The 23,161-nt window shown below is 41.7% G+C and overlaps 1 protein-coding gene across 1 annotated transcript in view; it reads left to right on the top strand.

Moving 5' to 3' along the window:
• myo9aa (myosin IXAa) overlaps positions 1-23,161 on the top strand; it is a 113,111-nt gene that overhangs the window by 1,595 nt on the left and 88,355 nt on the right. The window lies entirely within an intron of this gene.

Below are 23,161 nucleotides of genomic sequence, written 5' to 3'. Positions count from 1 at the left end.
TACTACAATTCTTGACATCTCCATATTGTGGACTATTTCACAATTCACATCGTGCTTTTTTATGAACAGCAAAACCATCAGTAGTTTGAGTAGCAAGACTTTCTTAATTACTCTTATGCTGTACATCAGTGGTCCTTTTGAACTTGTAGCATTACAAAAGTTAAAAGTAAATGGATGGCCGTGAAGTTCCCGGAGCGCTCGTCCCGCCCTCAGATCTGCACAGGTGATGAGCGTAAAGTGGGCCTGTCCTGCTGGAATGTGAGGTCTGAGAAGACACAGCTGCCAGTGTAGCATGAGAGGCGGCCGGGCCGAGACTCCGGCAACTGGTCCCTGTCGACATCTGACACCCCGCAGGCCCTCCGTCCGCTATTTCTAAATGACTGGCCTCCGTTTGTATCACACTGGGCTGCATCTGTATGGAGAGATATCACTGATATCACAATCTGAAAGGCTGAAGCTCAGGTTTGAGTCTTTGCAGGAACTGAGTCGTACTCGTGTTTGAGGCTCTGTGGTCGACTCGTGAGAAGGTTTTGCACACTTGAAATAACAAGATCTGTCTTTGTAATTAGAGTTTGAATACTAATGAGAATTTTTCTAAAGCTTGTCTCTTAATGAGTAGGCTATATTAGTCCGATTACTGATTACACATAATGAAATCTCAAAACCTTTACAAATCCTGGGATTTCTGTCAGTGTTCTCTTGGGAGAACAATTTGCAACTTCAGGTTTCGTCACCTTGTACATGATGTCCTGTCAGGCTGTCAGTCTGGGGGTGGGGCCATTTGATCGTCTGTCAAAATCCAACCCAATCATATGCCATCTTTCACACTGAAACTGTTGTCATTGGTCGGACTTCCTATCAGTCAGTCAAAGGTACACCAGCAAAGATGACCGCTGCAAGATTTTATAAGCGTCCTTGGCGTTCCTATGTTCCAAAACTAAGTCTTAACCTTTAAAAATTAGTTTCGAGCTTTCAGGGTGTGTGAAATGGTGATATCTCTCTCTCTACATCTGGGGAAACAGTGGGTTCTCGTTCTCTTTAAAAAACAGATTTAAAAAAACAGCAGGAATCTTTCTATGACTCTAATCCTAGTTGATAAAGATTTGGTTTGAAGGAATGAAACACCAGACTTGCAAAGTCACACAAAGGTGTTTGCTCAAGTATGTGATCATTCAATTATTTCAACGTATTTATATTTTTCCTCTAAACTGGAGGTGACCTCAAAAGACAATTCTCAAGAGAGAGACTAGCGGTCACTTTGCAGAGCTTCGGGACATTTCATAGGTGTTGTTTGGCCTAGATACACTACAGACTACCGCAGCCCATCTTAGAAGTCAGACTAGCTGATGCACCGTTACTGCAGAAAGAGCAACATCACTCTGCAGTTTTGAAAAGCTCAGTCATGAAATATATATCAGGAGTAAAAATAACCCTCGCTTTATATATAGCCTAGCATTCTCTTTGACAGTGAAATATGTCTGCGGTTAAAGAAAATGTTTCTGGACCCCCTGGTAGAGCGAACCTCCTTCAGAATAGGTCGGGGAAACAAGGCTGATGCTGCTGAATAGGGGAGGGATAGTATATCTTAAAAACCCCCCACAAACATTCAATATGGGATGCTTGATTGTAAATAAGAAGTAGGATACTGATACCTGCATGATATCCTGATGTGGACCAGGCACCAGAATATCTGCAAGTCATGTTTTGTTCTTTTTTCTGAGGATGGGATTTCCAGAATGAGCTTAATGTCGCTCCCACAAATTTCTGTTTAAGTCCACGCTTTTTAACTTTGTAATGAATAAAATATATGATTTCATGACACCTCTGTCCAATTGAACAGTACAATGGAAAAAGGTAATGTGATAAGATAATGTGTTTTTACCACACACACAAAAAATCTAATCTAATCTAAGTCTTTCCCTGTTGAAAGTTTAAGAGAGCGTGACCCTAATGCTGAGGTTCATACTGAACTCTGACTTTTGGGTAACGCTCAACCCCTAATACTGAAATAGGCCTAAACATATTTTTTCATAGCTTCAGCTTGTGAAGAAATGTAGCCTTGTGTGAATGAGGGAACAAGGACTACCAAGGCCGATTATAGAATTTGTTTCATTGTTCTTGACAAAGATATCAAGAATACCGCAAAAAAAACCCATTTCCAGAAGCGAATGCAAAATGCAGTGGCTCTTCAAACATGTTTACAGTGTCATACCCCTTGTTTTGTTTTCTTGATAATCGAGACAACAGCCGTCTTGTGTTGTGACCGGTGCTTTCCATACCCACAAGGCTCGTGTGAGGATTTGTTTCTACAATCTAGCATAATCTCAAAATAGGAACGACCCCAGTATCATTGAGATGTGACCCTCTGAACTGAAGAGCAGCTTGGGGCTGGGGGAGAGCGCACGTCACGTGCCGCACCCTCACATGGTCGGGACGTCCTGAACAGTGTTGTGGCCGCATGATGGGATTGTATGGCGTAAGTGATTGGCATGCACATGAAGTCATTAAAGAGGAACCTGCTTGTGTTGCACTGAACAAAGCTCCCCTTTCTTTGGTAGGCCATTATATGAGGGAGGCTTTGGCCTCAAAGGCTCAGCTTCCCCGCGTTTTGCATTTCCCCTCATTAACTCTGTGGCGCTAACAGTGGCTGGAGTGAGATGGGGAGAAGAAAGTGCATTGTGTTGTTCTTTGCAATTTTATTGACGTGAAACAGGCTTAATGTGTTCTTCTGTTATTAAACCACAAATGGGATATAGTGTCAACAAACAATACTGATCTGGTGGCAAGCTCTGTTTTTATCCCCTTAAAGTTCCCCTTAATTTACTCTCGCAGTAAATTCTATCCTCTGAGGTTTTGCTTAGGACAGAGAAGTAGGCCGAAGCCTTGTGTTTAAATCCTTTTCTGTTGAGAAACCCCCATGGTGATTTAGTTTATGCTTGAACAATCACAGGAAACTTGAAGGGCATGCAGAGAAAGTAGTTCCTGGGGAAAAAGGCCCTTCAGTTAGTTTTACCTACTGCATCGTCAGTCTTTGCAAATCTGCTCTGAATAATTATGTGATCCAGCCACTAGATTTGATGCGGCGAATATTACTATGTTAACTAAATGATATGGTGAAATTAGATGTGGGCCTGGAAACTTGGGTCCTAATTTGGCTTTTGGTGTAATGACTTGTCTGGTTAGTGGCTGGGCTGAATACCAAATGGTAATGGCACTGGAAAGAAGTAATCCTGCTCAAAAATAGCATCTAAACTTCACAGAGTATTGCACAAACAGCAAAACAACTTTGCTGCAGATACATGGACACAAATCCTGATCCTAGACCACCCTTCAAATGTGACACCCAGACTCCAGTAATGAAGTGTCATCTAATGCTTTTGACAACACCAGCAGAGTATGGTGACAGCCTAATGGTATTCGCTCCCTTGTTTTAATTGACAGTTCCCCTGTGGGATATTTCCATGGCAGCTGCTACTGGCCAGTCCTCTGTTGGGTTGACAGCTCACAGATAAGTGACAAACCGACTCAACGACAGCCGATGGCCATCCAGGGTCTTCATTGAACATTCCAGCTTGTTTATAGGATGCCAGTGGCCGCTCTACTGCAGGATATTGGCTGATCAGCATTGGAAACAAGAGTTCTGATTTGTTGAATTTTTCTGTGTGTGTGTGTATGGTGACACAGCTGTGACAATAGCTACTGTGGCCCCCTGTAGCCTTATGGTACACACAGGACAGGGGCCTATCGCTAATCCCAAGGCATGTGCTCTTGTGTAATGGTACACAATGCTATCTGTTTGCAGGAGAGTGCTACCATTGAGCCATGATGCCGCTGTAACCGTCAATCCAAACGTGTCGTTTTTCTTGATCATGCCTACATGGCAGTAATGGCCCCAGTGTATTCCACAGCATCAGGTATAATTGAAAACATTCATTTGGCTAATTGACCAGCAAGTGCTCTGCTTTGTGTTTCATGTTCCTCTGCACGCACTCGGTGTAAATCAGAATATTTGTTTCTTAATTAATGAATGTGATATCACGATTTTTCTTATAGGTCAGCCAAAGAAATGAGAAAGTTTTGAGCTTGTTTTATGTATCATGAACAAATTCTCACTGCAGTAGACTTCAGCGATTTCGAGCCCTTATCCCTGAGGAATCCTGGCGGTTTCCAGTAGTCTGTCTAGTGTCAAAGAATGAGGCAAGAGGGGAGGAAAAGGGGAGATAGTTCTGCTTAACTGACAACACACAGGCGGTATGTGATAAGGTTGACTAAAATGCTGCCTGTTCCTCCCCAACATGAAATGGGAGAGATCAGCTCGCTAATAGTTCGAAAGCTTCTCCTGGCTAAGCTACTTTCTGAATAGGTGTCGGTGTAGTTGCTATAAATGTGGGGATGATGTAGCCTAGGTTCAGCTTATGCATAAGTCTTCCCAATAACTACTGAATGGGGGTGGAGGTCATATCTGAAGTGCTGTTGCATAAAATATTTGGGTGGTGTTAGAGAAAATGAAGGAAAATAAAGTTCACTCGTCTCTTATTGGTGCTTATCGCAGCTTTTCTCTCCTCAGGTAAGCTGTCACAGTCACCCAAGTGTCCTTCTCAAGGGACTGACATAATTTCTATTTGTCTCCCACTAAATATGTCAAGTACCTATTGGACAATGCTAATCTCCCGTTGTGGTATTATCAACTGTAACACCTGATGATTAGTTGTAGGACATACGTCTTTTATGCGTCATAATTTGCTTTTGAGGTACAGCCACTTGCTAAAATAAGAGAAAATTGTTAACGAGGGATAAATGTTGTATTAGAAGCAATTTTTTCTGGTATGATTTAGTGCCACTCAACCCCTTAGTGGACAAGGTGAGCACCGATAAATACAAAGCCGCTCTAAGTATTTCTGAGTATTTCCTAATGATAGCGGCGTCCTCGGGTGACAATGCTCGCGTTGACGTGGCACAAGTGGTCACTGAAAAGTTTGGAGAGCAATAAAATGGTGTAAAAATTATATCCCAATGCTTTCCCAGTCATCAGATCTCAACAAACTGAACACTCACAGTCAATTCTGGAGTGGATCAGTGTTTGATCATCATCAAAACAACAGATGATGGCATTTTTCATGGAGGAATGGTGTTTTGCTGTCTCAGGGTATCAGGGTACAGTGAAGATGAAGTCTCGGGAGGCTCGTTGCGGCACAATGTCCTTGTTTCCTTTATTTTGGCACTTACCTGCATTCGTCTTCATTATGCAGCGACACCGTTAAGTGTGGGCATTCACTTACTTAGTGTCTGGTTGAATGATTATGGCCGGACACCCTGCAGAGCATTAGGAGGTCTCTATTGTCTCCACTAAACCCCAAGTCCTCCACTCCGTCTCAGAGAGCCCACTTAGCGGTGAAGCAGTCTGAGCTTGGCAAATATTTTCTACACTGCATGTCAAGCTGTATGAGTGGAGTTGTTGCTGCTGTAGTCCAGGTGAGCTATGAAAGCATCAGATGCCAACTGTAATGAGTTTTTCCTAAGTCCTAGTTTTTTCCCAGTGTGGGTTCAGGAGGAGGGTCGGACCGCTCTGACCCTCTCAGCTGGTAGAATGCAGTATTGTTCTCAGAAAGCGGACTAAGTAGTTTTGTTCTGGATGCTAAGTCCCTGTGGAGACAGTGGGTGAAATAAGTTCATAAGTATTCAAAACTGGATGTGCCTGTTGAATTGGTTTATTCAAAGCTTGGTGTCCTTCAGGGTGTTAAGGGAAAAATCCTCCCTAAAACAGATATTGGTGATGTACCTTGCATTTCTGGGTCTATTTTGTTGTTTGGTGTGTGTGTGTGTTTTTCCTATTCCCATGGATAATGGCGAAATGTAGACAACCTGACATTATGTTGAGATTTTTCCGGCGCAGCTACAATGGAGTTTGGTAGTAGAACATTTTTCTGCCATCTAAAACCTCAATGGTAAACATCAGGTTTTGGTGTCAGTCCCTCAGAGTCAAAGAGCAAACGCTTCTTTCTAGACTCACCATTTTGCACCAATGTTCAACAATAATACAGGGAGAAATCCATCAGAAAATGGGAAAAGATACAGATCTCCACCGACAGTAGCATCAATACACTATAATGCAACACAGCCACAAGACATGTTGTGTTTTGAGTAGGCGGTGCAACGCTCGCCCTTTCTCGACTGGAAACTCTTGCTCTTATTATTGCTATCGCTGTCATTATTGCTGTTTCCACCTGCACATAAACCCAGCTGAATACAATATAAGTACAGGTACATTCTCTGGGGGTTGTTGAAAGTCATTCTGGGAAACGTAGGAAATCACAAAATGAAGGAGAAGAAGACAAGGTTGACGAAAAGTTAAATTACAGCACTTGCAGAATCCCCTGGAATGCACTGAACATCACAGATTGACGATACATAACAGTGTAAGAGTATCTGAGGGTGGATTTTTCCTTTAACTCAGCAAATCATGTTGCTTGGTTCTTGTCCGACCACAGTTTATCCAAATGTCTCTCCACGTAGTCTCTCTACAGGCATTACAGCGTTGGAACTAGAATAAAGCATTAGGCCATAACCTTATACCTAGCCTCTCCAGAGCTTCTCGCCAACATCTTCAGTCATTTCAGTGAAGCCTGCAACCAAAGTTGCTTGATCATCACCGCTGCAGCCCTAGCTGTCTCTCCATCCACTGCGGCTCTGACTGCACCACTAGGCTCAGATTTCAAAAGCCTGCGGTCTGCCAAAGGCAGACAGACAGCAGTCGGCCCCCATCCTCAGAAGAGCTGGAGAGAGCCTTCGAAACACTGCCCTCTAATTACAGGTCATGTTTTTTTCCTAATGCGTTAAGCAGATGTGCCTCGGATTGTGCTTAACATGCAGCCCCAAGTTGGATGTGATTACCCTTCATTGTTATAAATCACTGAATGCCTACACTGTTCTGTTGACTGAATTAAGTTTATGCTTTTTAACCTTAAAGGTGCATTAAGTAATTTCTGACTTTCTTCAGCCTCTATTGGTGACCAAGGAACTGCAACTGTTTTTTGGCACTGCTTACAATGGCCGGTAATGGACAGAAATGGAAAAGTCACATTTTCACAATAGAGTGAGTAACTTAGTTAAATAGAGCAGAGATCCAACAGAAATGTCTAGTGAAGAGGTAATATATATATATCACGATGCAAAATATTTGTTAATGTTACTTGCTGATTTTTTCCTTAAGACAGAAATATGTTGCAATGCTTGTCACTCTCTTGTAGCACCGTCCTCCATGTTTGAGAAGTTGCAAATGCGATGGCAGTTGTTTCCAAAATGGAGTGCATGGGCCGGGCCGGAGAGTGAGTTTTTGAAAGCCAGAAGTCTCAGCACCTGGCGAAGTAATCGCTGAGTCATTGATATTGATCAACAACCATATCAACCCCTGCAGATTTATTATGGTCATTTTGTGCTATGGGACAGTAAAATCTTCCTTACTGCAGGTTTAACAATACCTGAATTATGTTACTTGTTTCATATTCATGCACAGTGTTGGATGAACAGAATGCTTTCTCTGTACTTTCCTCCCTTTTAGAAGTTGAGATCAAAGCAAACATCCAGAATCGGAAAACTCACTCACATCAGTCAGATGGATATTCTCTGCCATCGCATTGGGCTTGTGTTTTCTGAGCTTGTCAGGACCCAGTGGATTCTCCTCAAGCTGTCCAACTCGGATTTTTTATTGATTAGGACAGAATTGCATAAGTGGACAACCTTCGATATGGACTAGCATCCCAGGGAGAATGAGACTGGTGTCTGCATTGTACTGTATCACACAGAGACGTTAGTCAGAAAGCAGCTTTTGAACCTCTTGTCAAGGGGTTATGGGAATATCTGAAACATTGATTTTTTTTTATTGGAAGTTGTGTGTAGGGTTTGTTCAAGTTGATTTGATTGAGTTTAACTGAAAACTGGTGACCTTTGTAATAACAATTATCTACTTTTCTAACCTTATTGTGACAACGTGCCTCTTGCTGATAAAACACATTGACTTCTCTCTCAACTTTTCCTCCTCCCTTGTATTTTGGTTATCTGTAGAGCCCTCCATGAGGAAATTTTTGCAAAATCTGATCATCTTTTTCCTTAGCCATCATCACTGGTGCCCACTCACACGTATGCCATGATTCATGCTAGTATCATTGAAATAGCCCTGAGTGGCAAGTGATTGTAGGTGTTGAATGCCCTCAAGGAAGGAATCTTCTTTTGCTGCACGACAGAATCCTTTGGCAGCTAATTTGATCAAATTCAACACAGTAAATCGACCATGAAGATGAAGAGCTGATCTACATACCCTGAGGTTGAAAACTCATTTTGTTTCTCTTGATACGCTTGACCTGGTGACAGGTATCCAGAATGGGAAACAATGTTGATCTCTCGGTGCACATTACGGGACATCTGTGTTCATCACTGTGGGGTTGAAGGCATGTTGGCGTTATGTTCAGTGAGCAGCTACAGTCGTTACTGCTCATCTCCACTCCGCATCGAAAGACGACATGAGGCCTTCTGGCATTTGCAGCCTCGTTTACTTTGTGTGTGAGTGTATTTATGTGCGGGGCTTGCAGACCCTGTAACCAATTTCAATATGTGTATATATTAGGGCTGAAAAAAAAAAAAAATCTAATTGTGATTATTTGACAGAATATTGCAGGTGCGATTTAAAATTCGATTCATATCATCACAGGTTTTTCTTGTCATACATTTTTTCGAACTTTTGAAATTGTTTAAAGAAAAGTGCTTTGGTTAAAAAAAAATAGATAGAATAGAATAGAAGTTTACCCACAGCACTACAACAAAAGAAATCCATTAGAAAAATTGTAATTGTGGTAAAATTGCAGAAGTTCATTTTGTGATTTTGTTTTTTTGATTAATTGTTCAGCTCTAGTATATATACTGTACCCTTTTGTGTGCAAGTCTTACATTTTTGTAGACCCCAGCCTGCATGCTTGCTGGTGCGTCGTCTTTGTTGGTTTTACAAAGCGAGTGCAGTATGTCTGGAGGAAGCCTGCCGGAGCCCTGGCTGCTCCTCGGCGCTGCCTTGCCCCCGGGCCAGGGGCTGCTGAATGGGGCCGTTTGGCCCGATAGCCTGCCATTCTGAGGGGGAAATGGAGTGTGCATAATCCAGGTCACTGATACCTCCTAGTCTCTCACTGTCTTCCTCTTCTCCTCCTCTTCTTTCATCTCCCCTCTCTGCTGTTGGACGACACTTAGCCTACCGGCTGCCAAGAGTACAGTCTGACCAATCCTGTTTGCGGAACGGTTCCCAAACTGGCCATAGATAAGCATTTTTAACATCAAAGTTTTTTTTAATTGACATTTCTATATTTTACCTAACTAGATACCAGTCATGGCACTCTCACTGTTGTTTACTTTCTTATTCGTGTCAGAGTCAACATATGTCATGTCAGCATTGCTCTTTACAGGCATGTGCCATGAAGTTCATTTCATTTGACATTCACGTGTGGGTTTTAGGCTAGCCGTTACTATCGGCGGTCATAGGGTCGGCAAACTTGTACTGTGGTTCAGTTTCACACAAGTTTAAAGGTCTCTCTTTGAATGTTTCTGCTTCACACACTGAAGACATTTTCGAAAATAACATTAAAAGTTATGCGTACCTTTTGACCTAACTTGTCCTGTGAAAAGTGAAATCCACCCATTCCTTTTGCTAAGCTGTCTTGCTGCTGTATTTCATAAAATGGAAATCAGTGTTGGCAGGAATATGTTTACCCTTACAGCAAAAATCCACCCCAAAACATTTCAATGCTGTTAAAAATCAACTACTGGTGATGTACCTTGCATTTTGGGCCTAATTTGTTGTTTGGTGTTGTATTTTTCTGGCCAGATATAGATGATGTGTCAAGGTCACAGCAGAGAGAGATAGGAAACACTGGGGGAGAGAGAGAGGGGGGGGGGGGATGACATGCAACAAAGGTCCTAGGGTCCCAGATTTGAACCCAGGACATTGGTACATGCCTTAGACCACTAAGCCACCAGGACGCCCCAGCCCCAATGGAGTTTAATTTTCTATCAAATGTAAACCTCAGGTTTTGGTGTCACTCCCTCAAAAACAAAGAGCAAAACCTTCTTTCTAGACTCACCTTTTTGCACCAACATACAGTACTGTGCAAAAGTCTTAGGCACCCTAGATTTTTTATATAAATTTCTTAGAAGTCTTAGAGGTTTATTTGTTTTCTGCATTAGTGTGTCAGTAGACTGCTGTTTACTGTAAATGTTTGATATTCAGAAACTTTTCATTTCATTAGTTTTGAAAACATCTTCACTTTATGGATTTTTTTGACATATGCCTAAGACTTTTGCACAGTACTGTACAACTATCAATACAGGGGGAAATCTATCATAGAAGAGGAAGAGATACCAATTTCTCTACTGACAGCAGCCTCAATAGCGCAGAATGCAATGCAGCTACAAGACATGTTGCATTTTGAGTAAGGGGCATTGGTCATTCTGGGAAATCACTAACTTAAGTAGAAGTAGATAAGCCAGGTTGAGGAAAAGTGTGTACACCAAAATAACTGCTGGAATGCACTGAACATCACAGATTGATGAGATCTAACAGTGTGAGAGTATCTGAGGGTGGAATTTTCCTTCAACGCTTCAACACTTGGATCTTTATAAATCTTCCACAGTAATTGCGTAGTAGTTTTATTAGCCTATGTGCTCAGGCCATTATTATCACAAGCCGTTTCCTTGTAGAGACTTCCATCGCACTGGCCACTGATAACAATGACAACATTAAAGCATTAGCTCACACTTGTTTAGATTTATGACATTCGATACTGGTTAATGTTGAACTGCCCTCTGTTTCACTCTGACATCATCCGGCAGTATAGATCTTTATCTACCTGCTTTCCCCTGAAAACTGAAGATAAAAGGAAAAAGCTTGCACAGACTGTGGGACGGAGATAATGCTCCGAGAGAGATTAGAGAAGGAGGCAGGCAAAGAGCAGAACTTTACATATGCATGATGTTGAGTCAGAATGAAGGCCAGCGAAAGAGGAGACATATCAGTAGAAATAACAACAGAAACAAGCCAACAGTGGAATTACCAGAGAGAGAGAGAAGTGCTGGAAAGAGACGGAGCTGGAGACGGGCAGCAGGTTTAGAGGCAGGTGTCTCAGGATCAGCCGACACGGCCGTCTGGACACCAGCAATGGGAAAAGTTGTGAAGTTGTCCAGGATGAAGCTCACATTGAGACCATCTCCTGAGTCCCTTAGCAACCAGACTGTTTTCCAGTCTTCATGGGGTATTGGTGTCTGTGGATGTCTCAGTTTAGGCTGGATTTTGTGAGCGTGTTGGACTTCTTTTTCTGTAAAAGTTCAGACTTGAATGTTGTTTTTCCCTCAAACCCCTCTGTCACGGTTTGGATTATCTGTATCTGACCGAGAATTCAAAAACTGTTCTGTAAGTGTTTTTTGTTTGTTGTTAAAGATGTAAAAACAAAACCAGTTCATCCATTTAACAAATAAGCTGTAATTTTCTCTAGATCATCCACCTGAAAAGCAACACACATGACATTGGAAGCTTTGTTCCCTTTTTTGGAAGGTAAAACAGAAATGTATTAACAATGCCGTGATGGTGTTGTTATGGAGAAGCCCCCCTGAGCTACACTTCCGGTCTCACCCAGTGCTGGGGTCATTGTCCCGGGAGTGGACACAGGAAGTGGAGGTCTCCATGGCGACCACAGAGGCGTGGTGCTGTTTACACCCACCGTCTCTAGTGCTCTTTTCCATATAAACACTCAGTAGCATTTATTAATAGCCATTCCTCCCAGAGTTCACTGCCATGGTCAAGCTTGTCTGATTATTGGACCTAATGTGATCATGGATACATTATTTGTAGGAGAAAATCGGGCCAAGAAATAATTGTCAATTTCCCCCATGATACCAACATACTTATTACTATATGAACAAGCTTCTGTTGTCAGCAATGACTTAATTGGATTTATTATATTGAATCACAAGAGACTGCTATTCTTCCAGCAAAGTGATGGTTAATCTAAAACATTTCAGTGGTAACTGCTTCTCACCTTTGAGTTAAAAGGTTCACTGGGAATGTAAAAGTGCTGTTTAACCTGTGTGTGTGTGTGTGTGTGTGTGTGGGTGGGTGGGGTAAGGCCATGTTCCCGTTTCTTCCATCCTTTACCTTTTTATGATGGCCCATTTAAATAAATCCAGCAGTCATTTGCCAGCTGTCAAATTACCCATGCACCCTTCGGAGCTCTGTTTTTGTGTGAACCTGTACTTACATTTAAGCTTTGACAGAAACTGTCTGGATTCAGGAACATTTGGTACAGTGAATTATTTTCTGTAAAGTAATGTTTGAATAATGTCCTAAAATACTGAGTTTGTGTGTGAATGAGCTGAAGGAGCACATAAGAGGAAAAGTAGCTAACAAGTCTACAAATAATGGGTACAGAAGTAGCAGAGATTATAGATATCAGAACATACAGCAACATACAGTCATTTCAATAGTGTTCTAATGTTTTTTTACAATGTTGGCTCGTGTCCTTGGGACTCCCGCAGTACATTGTGTTAATTTCAGTTCCTCCCTCTGCTTTGTCCCGTCTCTCCCTCCACCCCACTCCAGGCAATAACAATAATAGGTCCTGCGTGGCAAAGTTGGGCTCTTAATTTAGCAGTGACACATGGCACCGTGTTCTTCCAGAAGAAGGTCCTCACGTTCTCAGGGGGTCAGACTCATATTTTTGTGGCGGTTCTGCAGTTGTGCCACCTGTCAGTGTTTAGCCAGTGGAATGTGGAGGGAGTTAGCGTAGGCCCAGTGCTTCATTCAGAATGACCAGCCACGATTATCTTCTGCTGTGTGCACAGACGGGCCTAAGAGGCCTTCAGTCGTTTTTAATTACAGTGTGGACAGTGATTCTAGCGTGGACTTGTTCCAGCCTGGCCTGGCCTCCCTGACTCAGGTGTCTTGGTAGCACACTTCTCAAAATACCAGTCGCACAAAGGCTAACGCTTTGTAGTTTTTTTTTCTGTCAGCGAATCAAACAGATAAAATCAAAGGGTTTGTTTCTGTTCTGTTGCTTTCTGTTGCTTTCTCTCTCGTCTCTTTCATCTTAAGGAATGATTCCCGATGGAAAGCTTTTTTGCGAGCATGCAGTTTTGTGAACTGTATGCCTGTATTTTAAGTGCTAACCAGCCATTAATGAGAGCACAGTACCCTTAGATTTAGGGGGCATTTGCTAAATTGATTTAGAGCTAGTGCTGAAGCCTAAATCAAAGAGTAATAACCGAGTAGCCTAAATTGTGGTCTGACGATCTCTGGATGAAAGACGCTCAAATGTGCAGTTGGATTAAAAGCTTTCGTTGTTGAACTCTTAACGCTGAGATGACTGTGAAAAGGTCAAGGAGAAAGAACAAAGCAATGCTACTCTGTTATTTCAATAAATGATCTTCTGGTGCATTTAAGAGCTGCCAGTAAAGTTGATCTGCCATTAACGGTGTGTATGGTGAGTTTATCCGCTTTCTGCACTTTGTTCTGCATTAAGGTTTAGATCTGCTTTGCTTTTCTGATAAGACAGACTGGGGGTGACTACATTTTGCATCATACTACATTTTAGGTGCATGATAGAAATGATGAAATGGATGGAGGTGGGTAGGGGGGGTGTTAGATAGCATGCTGAACTGTACGAACAAGCACTGCCAAAGATGAGAGGATGGAAGAAGAACCAGGAGACGGATAGAGAGCAGAGAAGAGGCAGAATGATGTCATCCCCCACTTTGTATGGCCACTGACTGACTGTGGGCAGAGCCTCATGCTCCTTCTCCCTCCATTTCTCACTCTCCTGTAATATTGGTCCCGCTCGCACTCTCACTTTCCCACAGCTCAGATTTCAGGAAACCAACATCCTCTTCTCTCTCTCCGTGTCTGCCTCTCTCCTTCTTTCTTTCTCTCAATTTAGTCTCTCTCTCCGTCTCTCTCTCTGTCTATTTCTGTTAGAGCTGCCAAGTTCCACACACCAGCCACCACTTCCTAGTCATTAGGAGAGAGAGAGAGACAGACAGACAGACAGACAGGGAATAGGGATGGCACCAAATACAGTTTAAGCACTGCAAGTCTTCCTGCTGAATGTGAAAAAGAAATAAAACAGAGAGGCAGTAAATAGCAAGGCTAAGTTTCACTGCATGCCCCTGAAGCCATATTACTATCTGGAGGATAAACAATGTAGCTGTGTAATTGACAAGGTAATTCAGCAGAGCTACTGTGGATATCTCATGTCTCTGCTCCACTCCCAAACAGTGTCATTCAGCTCGTCTCATTCTTCTGTGATTGTTCATCAGAGTGGTAAATCTAGCCAAACGAGATATTAGTGCTTTAATATTATCATTTTATTACAGGTATGATTACTCATTGGATATTCCGTCTTGTCTTCTCTATGTGTAAGAAGTTGTTTGTAAGATTTTTCTTCCCATCTGCCTCATTTTGCTCATCCAGAAAAGACCATGGGTGTTGAATGTATGCCAGGCCACATTCCAATTTTGTTGTTGAATTTCAGGCTAAGTCAGTAAAGGATGCTTCTAATCAAAATTGGTTCTTTTGTGAATCCAATTACAGTGAATCATCTTCATCCATCTCAAAAGAATCGTTTTAAAATGCAGATCTGCTTTGAGACACCGCAAGCACTGCTGGGCTGCTCAGAGAAAACATTTCATGTGTTAACTGGTGCTGTTGTCTTGTTGACAGTCATTCCCATAGTGATTTCCGAGCACAAGAGAAGTGAGCAGTGAGCAGTCTTTGCAGTTTGAGCTCAGAAGAAGCGTTTGTGTCGCTGATCTGCATTTCTAACACAACCCCAAAGCCGAAATGTTGCAGATGTTGACTCTGCAGTGTCAGCGTTCTGCACTCTTTTCCATTTACCCAAATTAGGGTCCAACTAGGTCATTCAAGAGTGAGTTAAGTATAGGGAGAAGTTACAGTAGGCTGCTGTGCCATATCCTCATCTGACAGACAATTTACCAAACAGGCTAAAAAAAAAATTAGACGGGTGAGTCAAGTCAAGTTTATTTATAAAGCCCTTCATCAGAAACATGTCTCAAAGGACTTTACAGAGAGTGAGCCTACCTAGATCTTGCAATACAATATGCAACAAAATAAAACACAAGGAAACAAAACAAAGCACAAGACACAAAATAGCATATTAGAAAGACGTAACAGGCCTATCTAGCCTACTTTGCAGAGTTTAGGCTAACCGGCACCACTAACCTTAGTCCCTCAGTGAAGATAAGGAAAAACTTTGATACCCGATATGGGGTTCATGATTCGATACAACCCTGATACGATGGAATAAAAGATCAATGACAGCAAAGTCTGATTGTGCAGAATTATGTGTATTTCTCAGCCACAAATAGCAATGGCATTGGCTTGCTAGAATGTAAACAACAATTTAAAAATATTATTCCAAAGTGCAATTAGGGGAATGGACGAAACCTTGGTTGGGGCAATTCAAAAAGGGATCCCCCACCAGGACAGCTGAGTGTGCGATAGATGCCAGTGTGTGAACTGTTCATTGTCAGTCAGCGTTATTGGTACAGTCCAAAAATGTTGTGTCCTCTTCTCCATAGGCTTATGTATACATGTATATATATACATGTGTATATATACTGTATATACACACACACACAGACACACACACACTTTTCTCTGTCTGAGCAGAACAGACTCGGCATCTGAGGATCTGAGGAGACATCTGTCTGCCTTTACTGTAAAGCTGCACACAGTCAGTCAGTCAGTCAGTCAGTCTCTCTCTCTCTCTCTCTCTCTCTCTCTCTCTCTCTCTCTCTCTCTCTCTCTCTCTCTCTCTCTCTCTCTCTCTCTCTCTCTCTCTCTCTTACATAAATTAGACGAATCCTAGATTTAAATTTTTCTTTCCAGTCCCCCATGGAGAGTGAAAAGTATAAACCATAGAAACCATTCAAACACTACTGTAGTCTCTAAGCATGTGCTCTTGAGCTCCGTAAACTACACTGACACTACAGCATGTGCAAGTTCTTTAGTGAAAATGAAACGGCTGTTGTTTTTGTTCTTTGAAACATTTATGTGCCGTATATGACAAATCAAAGCACATTCCTTGCAGACCTCAGTGGTGTTTTCTTTTTCATCAGTTTGTGCCCATCCCTTCTCTTTATAGTTGATTTTATGACTGGTTGTACTGTACGTGTTTTATGTCTGAAGTGCAATTTCCTCTCCCTGTGACAGTGAGGGGGTTGGGGCCTGTTTTTGAAGGTGCTGTAGCTCTATTAAAAGCAGGGGAAATTAGTTTCTGCCTAGTATGTATACTACATGACAGAGTCTGGCTGTCCATGCCTTATTAAGCCCTAATGCACTTCTATAAATACCACCAAAAGTTCACACTATATTGTCATCTTTTACACATGTGCTAGAGATGCACACTGACATGCTAAGCACATTCCCTCATAAGTAAACGAAGAATAATAACAATATTTTTTTTATAAGACACTTTTAAAAATAGTGTTACAGAATACTTTGAAAACAATGAAATTAAATAGAAGGCACTCGGAGAGCACAAACCTCCAACAACACTGAAAAATACTCAAATTTTCTGTTACACCCAAAGACATCATTCCTATCACTTAGATTTTAAGTTAAATTGATTTCTTGACCCTGCAAACATACTCTACAGATTTGGAATCGACTCTCTATTTCTGTTAATTTAATAGTTAAGGCTAAACAATTATAATTGTCTAATGGCAGAGCTCACAGATCCAGATCACCACCAAAATCTAATCAATTGTTCCTTTGCCCAATACCCATCTGTCCGAATGTCATGGACATCCGTTCATACGTTTTTTTTTAAAAATATCCTGCTGACAGACAGACAGACAAACTAATGGGGGAGGGACGTTCAGTTCATGCATTTAACATGGAAGCTTAGCAAACTGGGTGATTTTTAATGTACGTAATGACTGCAATGCAGTGTTATATGTGTTCTTTAATCATCAAATAAATTCATTCATTCATTCACACCAAGCTTTCATCCACATTTCTTTTAGTTCTGTGACTCCGGTCAGAGTGAGTGTGTTGTTCTGGGGGTGGAGATGGGGATGAGGATGATGCCACACTAAAACAACAGAGAAAAATGTTAAGGCAGCGTCAGGAATGATGAGGAGAGCGCTGCTTGAGGTTCTCAGACTGCACTCTGGCTCCAATAGGGTCAAAAGATCTGAGCTAGCTCGGAGCAATACTGGGTAGAGCTTTGAAACGTCTCTTACTTTAAAATAAAATCTTGAAATCATTTCCACACTGAGAGTCAACCAAAGTAGAGAAGTGAAAATATGAATACAATATGATCCTGTGACATGTGTTTCATCTTTGCCAGTACACCTGGCAACAGAATCTGTCTCAGCGTGGAGCCGTCAAATTCACATATGAACCCACAAAAAGGTGTAGACTAGATATGAGAGTTCACAGTCCAGTGCCAGCTCACACACCTTAATGAAACACATTCAAACTCCCAGCGGCGCAATATATAATACAGCGCCGCCACAGCATTCTGAGCTGTCAAAGCTTGAGCTTAGGTTTGATGACAGTGACAAACACAACTGCCTTTCAGAAAGATGACTTCACATCGCAGAAAGCTGACCAAACTTGATCCTTCACTCCTCTCCAACAATGGCAGCCATTGAAACGGCTGACTCACACTGTTGAACCTCTCCTTAGTGTCTTTTCAGAGGGAACCTCCAAGGTGACGTCTCTCAAACAAAACTCAGAAAGAATACAAAAAGAGGGTAATTTGGTTGGAATGATTTGACTAAGTAATACACATATCAACTCAGCAGGATTTCAAGGTGTGGTACATCTTCGATCTAAAATAAAAAAAAAAGTTGCACAGGTTGTTGGTTGTAACAAAAGGCTCCACCCAGATATGTTTTTAGACAACAGTCAATCAAAAGATGTACTACAGTTTGAAATCTGTTGAGCTGGTGTGTGTGTGTGTGTGTGTGTGCGTGTGTGCGTGTGTGCGTGTGTGTGTGTATTACTTAATTACATCCAATGCATTTGAAAAACGAAGGACACACTTTTTTGTTTTATTCAATAAAACAAGCCATTGTTTCAGAGTGTTTTGCAGACAAGTTGTGTCAAGCCACAGATATAAGTACAGATAAATCTCAGCATTAATCTTCACCTTGGTGAACCGAGATAACGTCTGACCTTGGATCAGTGTTTAAGTCTAGTCATGCTTTGAAAAAGCTCAAAACAAGAGGATATATCATGTTTATTTTGCACATCTACGTTTTGCTTTGGATACCGATAGCTGACTTCTAATGATATCTTACTTCGGTAAGATTAGGGCCTGGGGCTTTGATCAGGGGATCTGTCAGGTCTTGGGAAAAGTCACCTCAGACTTCAGATTTCAGGTCAGATTACTTGACAGTGATTCCTATTCTCTGACCATTCAGGTGATGTAACCAGATCTGTTTCTGGTTCAGTAGTTTGGGGAGAACGGAGACAAGAAGAGGCCAAGACGGGTTTCCTCCAGCTGAGCTCTGTCTGCCTTGACACTTCCTCCAGGGCACAAAACTCAGGCTTATCTCCATCAGACCTTTTCTCCCAAGTTAAACACACACACAAACACGCACATACACACACACACACACACACACACACACACACACACACACACACACACACACACACACTCACAGACTCACGCAGACACAGGCTGCTTAGGTGGAATGACATCATGCTTCAAACATCCTCTCTTCCTTCTCTCTCTCTCTCTTTCTTTCTTTCTTTCTTTCTTTCTTTCTCTCTCTCTCTCTCACTCTCTCACTCTCTCCTCTCTCTCTCTCTCTCTCTCTCTCTCTCTCTCTCTCTCTCTCTCTCTCTCTCTCTGTCCGAGAACACCTTGAGTAGCAGAGTTACTGTATGTTTACCACTCTGAATAGATCATGTGAGTGGTTTTGGCCTTGCGTATATATAGCTCATCTGTATTGTATTGTTTGGCCTTGGATATACTGTATATAGGTCATCTGTATTGTATGTATATGGTCCTTTCTAGTATGGGGGCTGTGCATTTTGTTCATTTGAAAAAAAAGGGCAACGTATGTAATTTTGTTCGCCTTTAGAAATCATGTAATACAACTATTGGTCTTTCACAGTTTTCCTTTCAGTTGGTTGTCCAAGGACACAGTATTGTTCTGTTGTACACTAGTTTGGACCCACCTGATTGAATGCACTAGTTTTTCATTATCTTAAATCCATTTTTATCTTAAGGCTTATGCTTAAATGCTTGAAATGTGTTTTTTAGACAAATATAAACAGTGAAGTTGATGCCTATGTGTGAATTTCTTTCCAGAGCCTTTGCCTTTCCATCAAGGCAAAGGGCGGCCACTTTAAAGAATCTAAAATATAAGATAGTTTTCATTTGTTTAACACTTTTGTGGTTGCTGTATAATTCCATTTGTGTTATTTCACAGTTTTGATGTCTTTATTATTATTATTATTATAAAATGTGAAAAATAGTAAAAATAAAGAAAAATGTCTGTGTCCAAACTTGGTAGTGTACAATACATAAAGAATGATGTTACTTACAGTCGATGATATTTTGAACTTCAACACTAGAGTACCATCCTGTAAGACCAACTCCCTTCACATTACATCATCCCATCCCCCAACTGAACCAATCTGAGCAGAATTTTCCCCATGCCGCCCTGAATCATTCCAAGGCTGTGGGTAATGCGGTTGCGCGTAAATCCATCAAAAGAGAATGGTGGAGGAAGCAGTGGAGATGGTTGTAATTGGAAGATGTAATATGATTGGCAAGAGCCCCGGTGTTTTTCTGGAGGAGATGGCCATTAGTTGATTGTCCTCATGTGATGGTAAACAGAGCGGCAGCCAGCTCGGCCCTGTGCTGCCCAGCGCCGCCGCCACAACCCTAAATCCCCCCCTATCCTTTAAGCAGCGAGCTGACCATCTGTTCCAGGCGCCAGGCCCTAGCTCAACACTCAAAACACACACACACACACACACACACTCACGCACACACCTTTAGTATGCGCATGCACATACAGTCACACATACATACACACTCATCACAGGGGTCCAGATGAGCACAGTGGTCAGTTAATACCTGCTATATGATTGTGTGAATGCAGCCATATGCGATTACAATAGGAGTGATGCGTTTGTGTGAATTTGAGTGAGATGATGTGTTTTTTCATCAGTTTTTTCATCAGTTTCATATCAATCAGAGCTGTATGCATCATCTCATCAATAATGACTCTTTTATTATTTGTTGTTTTTTCATTTTTCCTTCTTTAAATAATGCTTCATAATTGTATGTAACCTTGATATTTTCTTCCTTTTTTCTTTTTTCTCTTAAGAAAAGTCTAACTAGGGACAGGAGTTGGAAACTAGCAATAGACATCAGTTGCATCGACTTGTTTGAAGTGGCACGATGTTAATTTGCATTGTCCCTATCAAATCAACTAAATAAATAAATATGGGTGTGTGTATTTGGAAAGGGGAGAGCCACTGAGTGCATGTGTCTGTATGGCACATGGTAATATGAAAGCTGCTGAGGCGACACATGGCCGGTCAGGCAACTCCGTGGCGGGAGGGGGTTGAATATGGGACGACAGGAAATGACCAGGCAGGGGTGCAGCATTGTACCAGTTCCCAGCTGGAGTCCTTTTCAGTCCTCTTTGCGCACCAACTATATGTGTCCCTGTTCCATTTCCTGTTTTCATTTTTTTTTTTCTGCTGTGCTCTCCCACATGCAGTTTTTATGTGCAGGCAGCAGAAACGAGAGGACTAATAACAAAAACAAGAGGCCAGTGTTTTTGACAGAGAAGTATCTCTGTTGGTTGGTAGCAGATGCATTGTGGAAGGAATTTGAAAGAGGGGTCAATGGCACGCTTTTAGTAGAACAGGTTTTGGAATTTGACAAAGGAGAAAAAACATACATCCCATTCTTCAATGACAGATGTGGGACAGAATCAAACATATGAAGAAGTGAAGCCCAAACACTCTACTCTGTCTATACTCATCAGGAGCATAGTATCATGTGTGGTCTCCGCCTTCCTCTTCATACATTGATTCCTAATATTTAAGATAAGTTAAAACTTCTATGATCCCTGTGGGGAAATTAGGTCATTGCAGCAGCAAATAGGTAATAGGATTCAGCAGGGGAAAAGACAAAGAGAATGATATAAGCACTTAAATTGCATATGAAATAAGCAATTAAACAGTAAAAAACGAACAAAAACAATAAAGCATTAAAATAGAATCTACACGGTGTGGGGTTATATAATGTATGCTGCTATGGTGTCAGTTTAAACAGACTATTGGTGGGAGGGTTATGGATTGAGGATGAATGGATTGAGTTACAGCTGTTACTGCATTTACTTACAGTTGTTGCAAACAGGTTTTACTAGCAGTCACGACTGTTTACTTAAATATGGATTACCAGCATAATACAATTCTGAAGAACAAGTGAATGGCAACAGTCTTTAATAGACAGGCGGGTATACTGGGTTGCTTCCCTACTTCAGTCATGTGCAGTTGTGTTGTGTGTTGGGTTATGTTGCATCGCATTGCATAGATGTTCTACTAGAATTCAGACAATAAAGGTCTTAGTGGGCACCGCCACCAGACACTGAATCCTGTTTGTGCAAGTAGCACTGGAGCTTGTTGGCTGTGGGCCAGTAGAGGTGTGTGTGTGTGTGTGTGTGGTAAGTATACAGAATAATCAAACGACCTGCTCATTCCATGAAATAAGCTGACCAGACGAAAGATCTCCTGTTGATATCACCCATTATATCCAAGAGGGGGGAAATGTAGATAGATGAGAGGAGACAAGTTAAAGAATTTTTTCAACTTGAGACAAAGGAAAAATCCACCCTTAAACACTATACAACTGTTTAAAAAAAACAGCTATTGGTGATCTACCTTGCATTTTCCTCCATTTTGTTTGGTGGTGTATTTTTGTTGTCCCTGCGGATAACTGGCCACATATTTCCAGCGCAGCTACAATGGAGTTTGATAGCAAAAATTGTTTCAATTCTCTATAACATCAACTGAAATGTCAGGTTGTGTTTGTCAAGCCCTTAAATCACTCAAAGAGCAAGGGCTTCTTTCTAGAGCTGCCATTTTGCACCGACGTTCAACAATCATAAAGAGAGAAATCCATCGTAGAAGAGGCCGAGATACCCTTTAACCTAATTTCTCCACTGACAGTAGCCTCGATAGACCAGAATGCAATGCAGCCACACGATGTTGCGTTTTGAATAAGGGGCTCGACACTGGCTTTTCCTTGACTGGAAAATTTTTTGCTCTTTTGCTCTCACTGTGCTGTTACTCTCACACGCTCTCTCGACCTGCATGTATAATCCACAGTTGTACAAGTTCACGCCCTTTCTCTGGGTGTTGTCGAAAGTCATTCTGGGAAAAGTAGGAAATCACTAACTGAAGGAGAAGTAGTCAAGGCAGATTGAGGGAAACTGGGTACAACAAAGAGGAAAATACAACACTTACACATCAGTGTAAGACTATCTGAGGGTGGGTTTTTCCTTTAAGACATGGGCTGTGCAAAAAGGGTGCTACTACTGCTTAGAAAAGTGGTCACAAGTTTTTGTGCACCCAGTGTATGTTTGCATGTGTGTATAATGGAGATTGAAACTGTTGCATTCACTTCTCATACGTTTGGTTCACTCGTTGGTTCACTTGCGTATTAAATTCATCGTAGCTCCCAAGTAATTTCTCTGCTATCATCAGGTTTGGGACAGAGAGTTTTTGTCAGCAGCTCAGTCATAATACCCCTCTCTCTCTCTCTCTCTGTGGCCAACACTAACCCCATGATGGCCCTCTGCTGTGTATTAAAGGGGGAACTTGTGAATGGTGTGATTGTGTATTCAGTAAAGAGGATGGCAGCTGCTGGTCTTGGCATTGGGGTGAGCTTATGTGTGCTCTCGGGAGTGTGGATGTGTGTGCGTATGCGTGTGTTGATGGTAATCCTGTAGATCCAGATGACTTATCCTTTATCCTTACTCATTATGAGTATGCATGTTGGGCTCCCACAAAATAATTTGGCCCTTTAGTAGATTACATAATAACACATGGGGTCTTTGTGTCATAATCTGA

This window comes from Centroberyx affinis, unplaced genomic scaffold (assembly GCF_046629955.1).
Source record: "Centroberyx affinis isolate AG114_WGS23_722 - 3 ecotype Tasmania unplaced genomic scaffold, CSIRO-AGI_Caff_v1 ptg000043l_1, whole genome shotgun sequence".
In the NCBI taxonomy this organism is placed as follows: Eukaryota; Metazoa; Chordata; class Actinopteri; order Beryciformes; family Berycidae; genus Centroberyx; species Centroberyx affinis.
Note: the sequence above shows the minus strand (reverse complement) of the source record. Positions and strands in the feature narration are given on the sequence as shown.